The sequence below is a fragment of the Salvia miltiorrhiza genome, chromosome 3, assembly GCF_028751815.1.
Source record: "Salvia miltiorrhiza cultivar Shanhuang (shh) chromosome 3, IMPLAD_Smil_shh, whole genome shotgun sequence".
Classification (NCBI taxonomy): domain Eukaryota; kingdom Viridiplantae; phylum Streptophyta; class Magnoliopsida; order Lamiales; family Lamiaceae; genus Salvia; species Salvia miltiorrhiza.
Window position 1 is genome coordinate 6,603,155 of NC_080389.1, and position 5,582 is coordinate 6,608,736.

Genomic DNA, 5,582 nt, shown 5'->3' on the forward strand with positions numbered 1-5,582 from the left:
TTTTGATTTCGTAAACCTGCATTTTATCATTAAATTTTCTGATGAACCCTAGAATTTTTTCACAAAACTGAGCACACCACAACATAATAGAACTATTGTCTTGGGGCTGGGTTTCTTGCTTTGCTGCTTGCGTTGAGGTGCCGGTCGGCGGCATCTGTCACAGCCCACTATCCCAATGACGGGTTAACCGGGGTTATGACTTGGGTGAACAATAAGAAATAGAAATGGACAATTACTTAACATTAAAGTATATGGAAATGTCACTCATAGATAAAATGCTAGGATCATATATGATTATTTGGATACTTATAAAACATACACATAAATGAGAACTGATTAAGGTGGTTTACCCAATAACACGTGTAACAATTTCATAACATAAAGTTATCCTAATCAAAGTGTTTTGCAGCGGAAAACGTGTGAGATATACATATGAAGATGTATACTCAAGGTTACATTTCTTGAAATGTCAAAGGAACACCCGCTCAACATCATTCCATTCCATCAACTGCTCAACCTGCACATTTAGAAATACATGCAGGGCTGAGTATAAAAATACTCAGTGGGCATAGCCGAAAATACAACATGCATACATATATAAATTGAACTGCCATAACAGTAACACACAGGGGTTTTCTTAAATGACCTGCGCTTACTAAAATATTTCTTTCATTTTCATAAAGTCGATCGGCCGATCATTTTCCTTCATATGATCCATATCTGTTCCTTTCTGTCACGCGCCGGGAAGGAGGCCTCCTTACCACGGACGCCAAGACCGGTCGCAAGCGACTCGCGGTCTCCATAAGTGTACACGTTAACCCTAGCTAGCGACCTTTGTCTAGCATAGGATCCCAATTGGATTTCCTTTAAAGTTGGCGAACCAACACAGATAGGATACATATAAAAACATAAACATTTTTGGCAGTCAATCATTTCATAAACATTTCATTTCATTTCATGAACATTTCATTTTCATTTCATAAGAGTCATTTATCATTTGGGCATAATAATAAACTGAAATTAACAGTTAAAATCATCTCATGCATATATTCGTATAAGAGGCCTACGACACGCAGGGGATCTCTATATACGTATAGTAAAAGTAATGCCCACCTGGTTATGCAAAGCCTGAAGATCATAATCACATATAAACCCGTCTTGGGAAAGCAGCGCTAATCCCCTTGGTCCACAAAGCCTACAAGAAATTCTATTCTTAATAGGTCTCCTTGAATCTAATCTTAAGTCATGGTGTAGTGCTTAATATTCTATGATTCACTTAGCCGGTTTTTTCAAAATTTAATGAATAAATAATTGAAAACATTTCTCTTAAGTTAAGAACACCAACAATATTCTTACTCGTCTTTCTTTAATAATTGGAATTATAATTAAAACCAATTAAATACTTTTATTGCAAGTAAAAATGCAATTTCATGTCATGCTTAGCATATAATAAGTAATTTACTTAAAATATGCACATAATAATAATTTAATATTATTATGAAAACAAATCTTTGAATAAATTAATTAAACTAATTAATAGTCCAATTAATTAATATAAGTGTAGTCCATTTAATTAATAGAAGGCAGCCCAAAATTTTAAAGGAATGAAGGCCCAACTATTAATTAAAATTGAGTCCATGTTAAATAAATAAAATCAGCCCAAAGTTTTAAATAAATAAGGGCCCAGCTAAGATTTGGAAATGGCCCAAGCTTTTAAAAAAAAAAACGCAGCCCAATCTAATTAAAACCCGGCCCAACACTCAAGCCCACTCCCCAAGCCCTAGCCCAACACTCTCTCCCTTCTTCTTCCCCCCATCAGCCGCGCCACACACACATTCACTACCGATCTCACTCTCTTTCTCTTTTTCACACTTCACAGAGCAGCGGCGCACGCCGCCTCCCACCCCTTCTCCGGCGAACGACCGCGCCGACCGCCGCTGACTCCCCTCTACCTCGTCCTCTCTCTCGTCCCTCGCTCACCGAACGAGCACGCACACACTCCCACAACTGAGAACGCCGCTGCCTCTCTCCGAAGTCCGGCGGCCACAGTGGCTAGCGGAGCTAACCACCGCCGCGTGCCCGGCCCCTGCCTATCTTCCTCTCACTCTGTGTCGGACGGACGACAGCAACCAGCCATCGCCGACCGCCTCTAATTCCCACCAGTCTCCACCTCCCTACCCTCTGACTTCCGGCGACTGCACGGCTGGAAGACCGCCGCCGCCGATCCCCAGCCCTCAAGCTCTCTCTCTCTCACTTACTCGGCCAGACAGCAGCTCGGAGCCACCGCTGACCGCCGCCTGCCCTCTCTCAACTCCGGCCGATAGCAGCAGCCATATGCTGCCACCATCGCCGATTCCCAGCAGCTCTCTGTACCCCCCCTTGTTCTCTCTCCTCCTCGCTGCTCTCATGGCCGCTGGAGCTCGCCGGAGCAACGGCGACAACCACTGCCCCTCGGTTCTCCCTTCTCTCGGCTGAAACAGGCCCGACATCCCACCGCGAAGAGCGGCGCCCGAGCCCTCGCTCCCTCTCTCTCACCGTGGCCGGGCGACAGCAGCGCCGCTGCCGTCGACTCTCTCTCTGCCCTTCCCGACTCAAACGCTCCAAACACTCAGATTCGACAGCAAACCAAGTTCAAGACTCCATTTTTCAATAAAAACAACAAATCTCCTCTTCTGCTTTTCTTTTCTTTTAACAACAGTCATGTTATGATGTATGTGTATGAATAAATAAATGTCATTCTTTTGAAATGCTTGAAATGTTTTGCTGTGTAAATCATGAGGTTTATTTGTGGTTTCTGATAAACCAATTTGGAGCTAGAGGCGTAATGTATAAACAGAGGTAGGCGAAAAAGTCAAGTGGTTACCTTGGCGAGGATTTCAGTTGGTATTCTGATTTTTTGCTTGTTTGCTCAATACTTGATTTTTGGTGAAATGAGCTTGGGCAGCCGATGAAAATTTTCAAAATGAGTGGAGCATGTTTCTAATAGATAGAAGAGTGCAGATTGGAGACTATAATTGTGGAGGTTGCAGTGTAGAATGGTGAAGGGAGTTGCTAGCTGGAAAGCATGATTGAAATTAGTCAGTGATGAATGAGGTGTAATGCATGTATGGTAGGTGGGTAGGTGGGTAGGTGGCTAATGGATGATATAGGGTGTAGGTGATTTGACTAATAAAATATCTGTGTTGGTTTATCGAACTGTAATAATTCTTCAGTGTTCGCTAAATAAAATAGTTCGTGTAAATGATCGATGCTCAATTAAATAAATATATAATGCATATAAATTTAATAACTAAATTTACATATATATATTTTTGTAAATCGTCTTTGTTGGAATTAAAATAAATTCTTTTTTTCTCAATCCGGCGTGAATTATCTTACTTCTAAATTTAAAATTATTCTAAACTTAGCTCGAGGAAACGGGGTATTACATTCCTCCCTCCTTAAAAAAAATTCCGTCCTCGGAATTGCATATCTGATAATCTAGTTGGGGATACTAGTCTTTTATTGCATTAATCTCTTTCGTGGCCTTTTCCATCCTGTGATGGTTCCACTACATGACGAGAACAATATTATTGCCTCGTAAAACTTGAACCTTGCGATCAAGTATCTGGACTGATTTATCTTCATAACTTAGGTCCTGGCTAGGACTACTTTATCTTGCTTAATCACATGCTTTCTTAATTGCGAGATGCTATACGTATTGTACACATCCACAATGCTTGGTGGCAGAGCCAACTTATAGGCTACAAAGGCCTAACTTATCTAGGATCTCAAAACGTCCTATATAACGGGGTCGTAACTTGCCCCTATTTCCCGAAACGTATAACTCCCTTTGAGGGAGAGACTTTGAGGAAAAATCGATCCCCAACATTAAATTCTAATTCCGATCGGCGTTTATCGGCGTAAGACTTTTGTCTATCTTGAGTTTCTTTGATTCTTTGCTTGATGTGGTCGACTTTCTCAATCATTTGTTGGACCAGTTCAGGACCTAACAACATTCTTTCACCCACTTCATCTTAGTAAAGTGGTGAACTACCTTAATTGTTTCCTTTGTCCTAAGTCACCTTCTCAGATTTGACTAGGAAATTCTAACATCAAACTTTTCTCATTATCTTGGTAACTCTCACTTACAGATTAACGGTACTCCTTCTGTCATGTAAACTAATTTTCTCATTTCCAAATATTTTTTTTTAATGGGGGTTTCTAAGTTTCCATTGTGGTGGTGTTCCAACTTTATTCTTACTGTAGCTTCTGGCACTTTAGCCAAAGCATTCACTCTCTTAGCTTGAGCCTACTAGTCTTGGGGTTGGGTTATACCTTAAGTTTAGTTCTATTGCTTTCCTTCCATTTTCTTTTTCTTTACCTCCATCTTGAGGTAGTATACATATCTTGTTTGTGCGTGAACTTTTTCCTTCTCCAATTGTTGTAGTGACTCGGTGGTGAGAGTCTCGTTCATTGCTTGTTCCTTCATAATATCTCCCTAGTTTACTAGGGAAATTGAAAATCTCAAGCCGCGATTCATTTACGAACTCCTTTACGCATTTCTCATTATTCGTTCATAAATGACTTAAATAAGCATTTTAAACTCCATTAAAAAGGAATTGATTTAAAACATTTTAATCCTTTTAAAAATCCATACTCATAAAGCCTTAACTCATGCTCTATCTCATATTCTATCTCTTTACTCAACTCTATATAAACTCTCCACTCATCTCAAATCCTTAAGTTCAAGGATAGGTTTCAAGAAAATCATGGTACTAAGTCTCGATTTATCTCTCATGTAAGGCTCGTCTAATCTCATTCAACACATAGACAACACAATCACATAAGGCACATAAGAAAACACAATCAAACATTATCAAAACATGCTCTGTTTTTACACTGACTCAACTTCAAAATCTAATCTGTTCTTACTCCGACACCTCCTGGACTCGAGACTCATACCAAAAGAAAGGTCTTCGAGTCTATTTTCATATAAAAAAAAGTAGAGTCAAAAACTCCAAGTATTGTAGGAGATATGACTGTTTTACTACAGTCTACCATATTCGGCAGTTTTGAGCAATCAAAAACTTGGATTTTTGAAAAATAGTAAATGTTGTCAAACTGGGCTCAAATTTTGTGGATATCTAGCTAACACAATAAAGTTAATACCATAAAATTTTGGAAAGCTAGATCACACAGGAAGCTACTGAAATGAATGACTCTTTCCCCTGCTCTCTGAAACTCTCGGTAGTAATGTGCAGTTTCGGTTTTGTATTTTATAAAAATAGTAAACGAAGTCCAAATAACTTGAAATTTTACCGATGTTCTCAAGACTCATGTAGAGACTTGGTATAAAATTTTCAAAGCTTTTTGACATTGAAAAACCGTCGATCACAGTAGGTCAGTAGGCCTACGAAATTCACCAAAATCTCATCTCAAACTCTTAAAATACTCAACTCAACATTCCTTCAAGGAAACTCGTCAAAGCTCATTATACTCAAATCTTGACTCTCTTCTTACATCATAACCTCAAATCTCTAGTAAAACGTTTCAATGAACGCATCATTAAAATTCTCTTTTCATTTTTATGCACAAAATTA

The 5,582-nt window shown here is 39.3% G+C and overlaps 1 long non-coding RNA gene across 1 annotated transcript; it reads right to left on the reverse strand.

Annotated features, from left to right (window-relative positions):
• Positions 1–221: 221 nt before the first annotated feature.
• LOC131017248 (uncharacterized) lies at positions 222–3,277 on the reverse strand. Its single transcript, XR_009099497.1, has 3 exons — positions 2,864–3,277; positions 1,114–1,195; positions 222–517 (listed from the first exon to the last, which is right to left on the reverse strand). It is a non-coding gene; the product is annotated as an uncharacterized LOC131017248 (long non-coding RNA).
• Between the last annotated feature and the right edge of the window lie 2,305 nt (positions 3,278–5,582).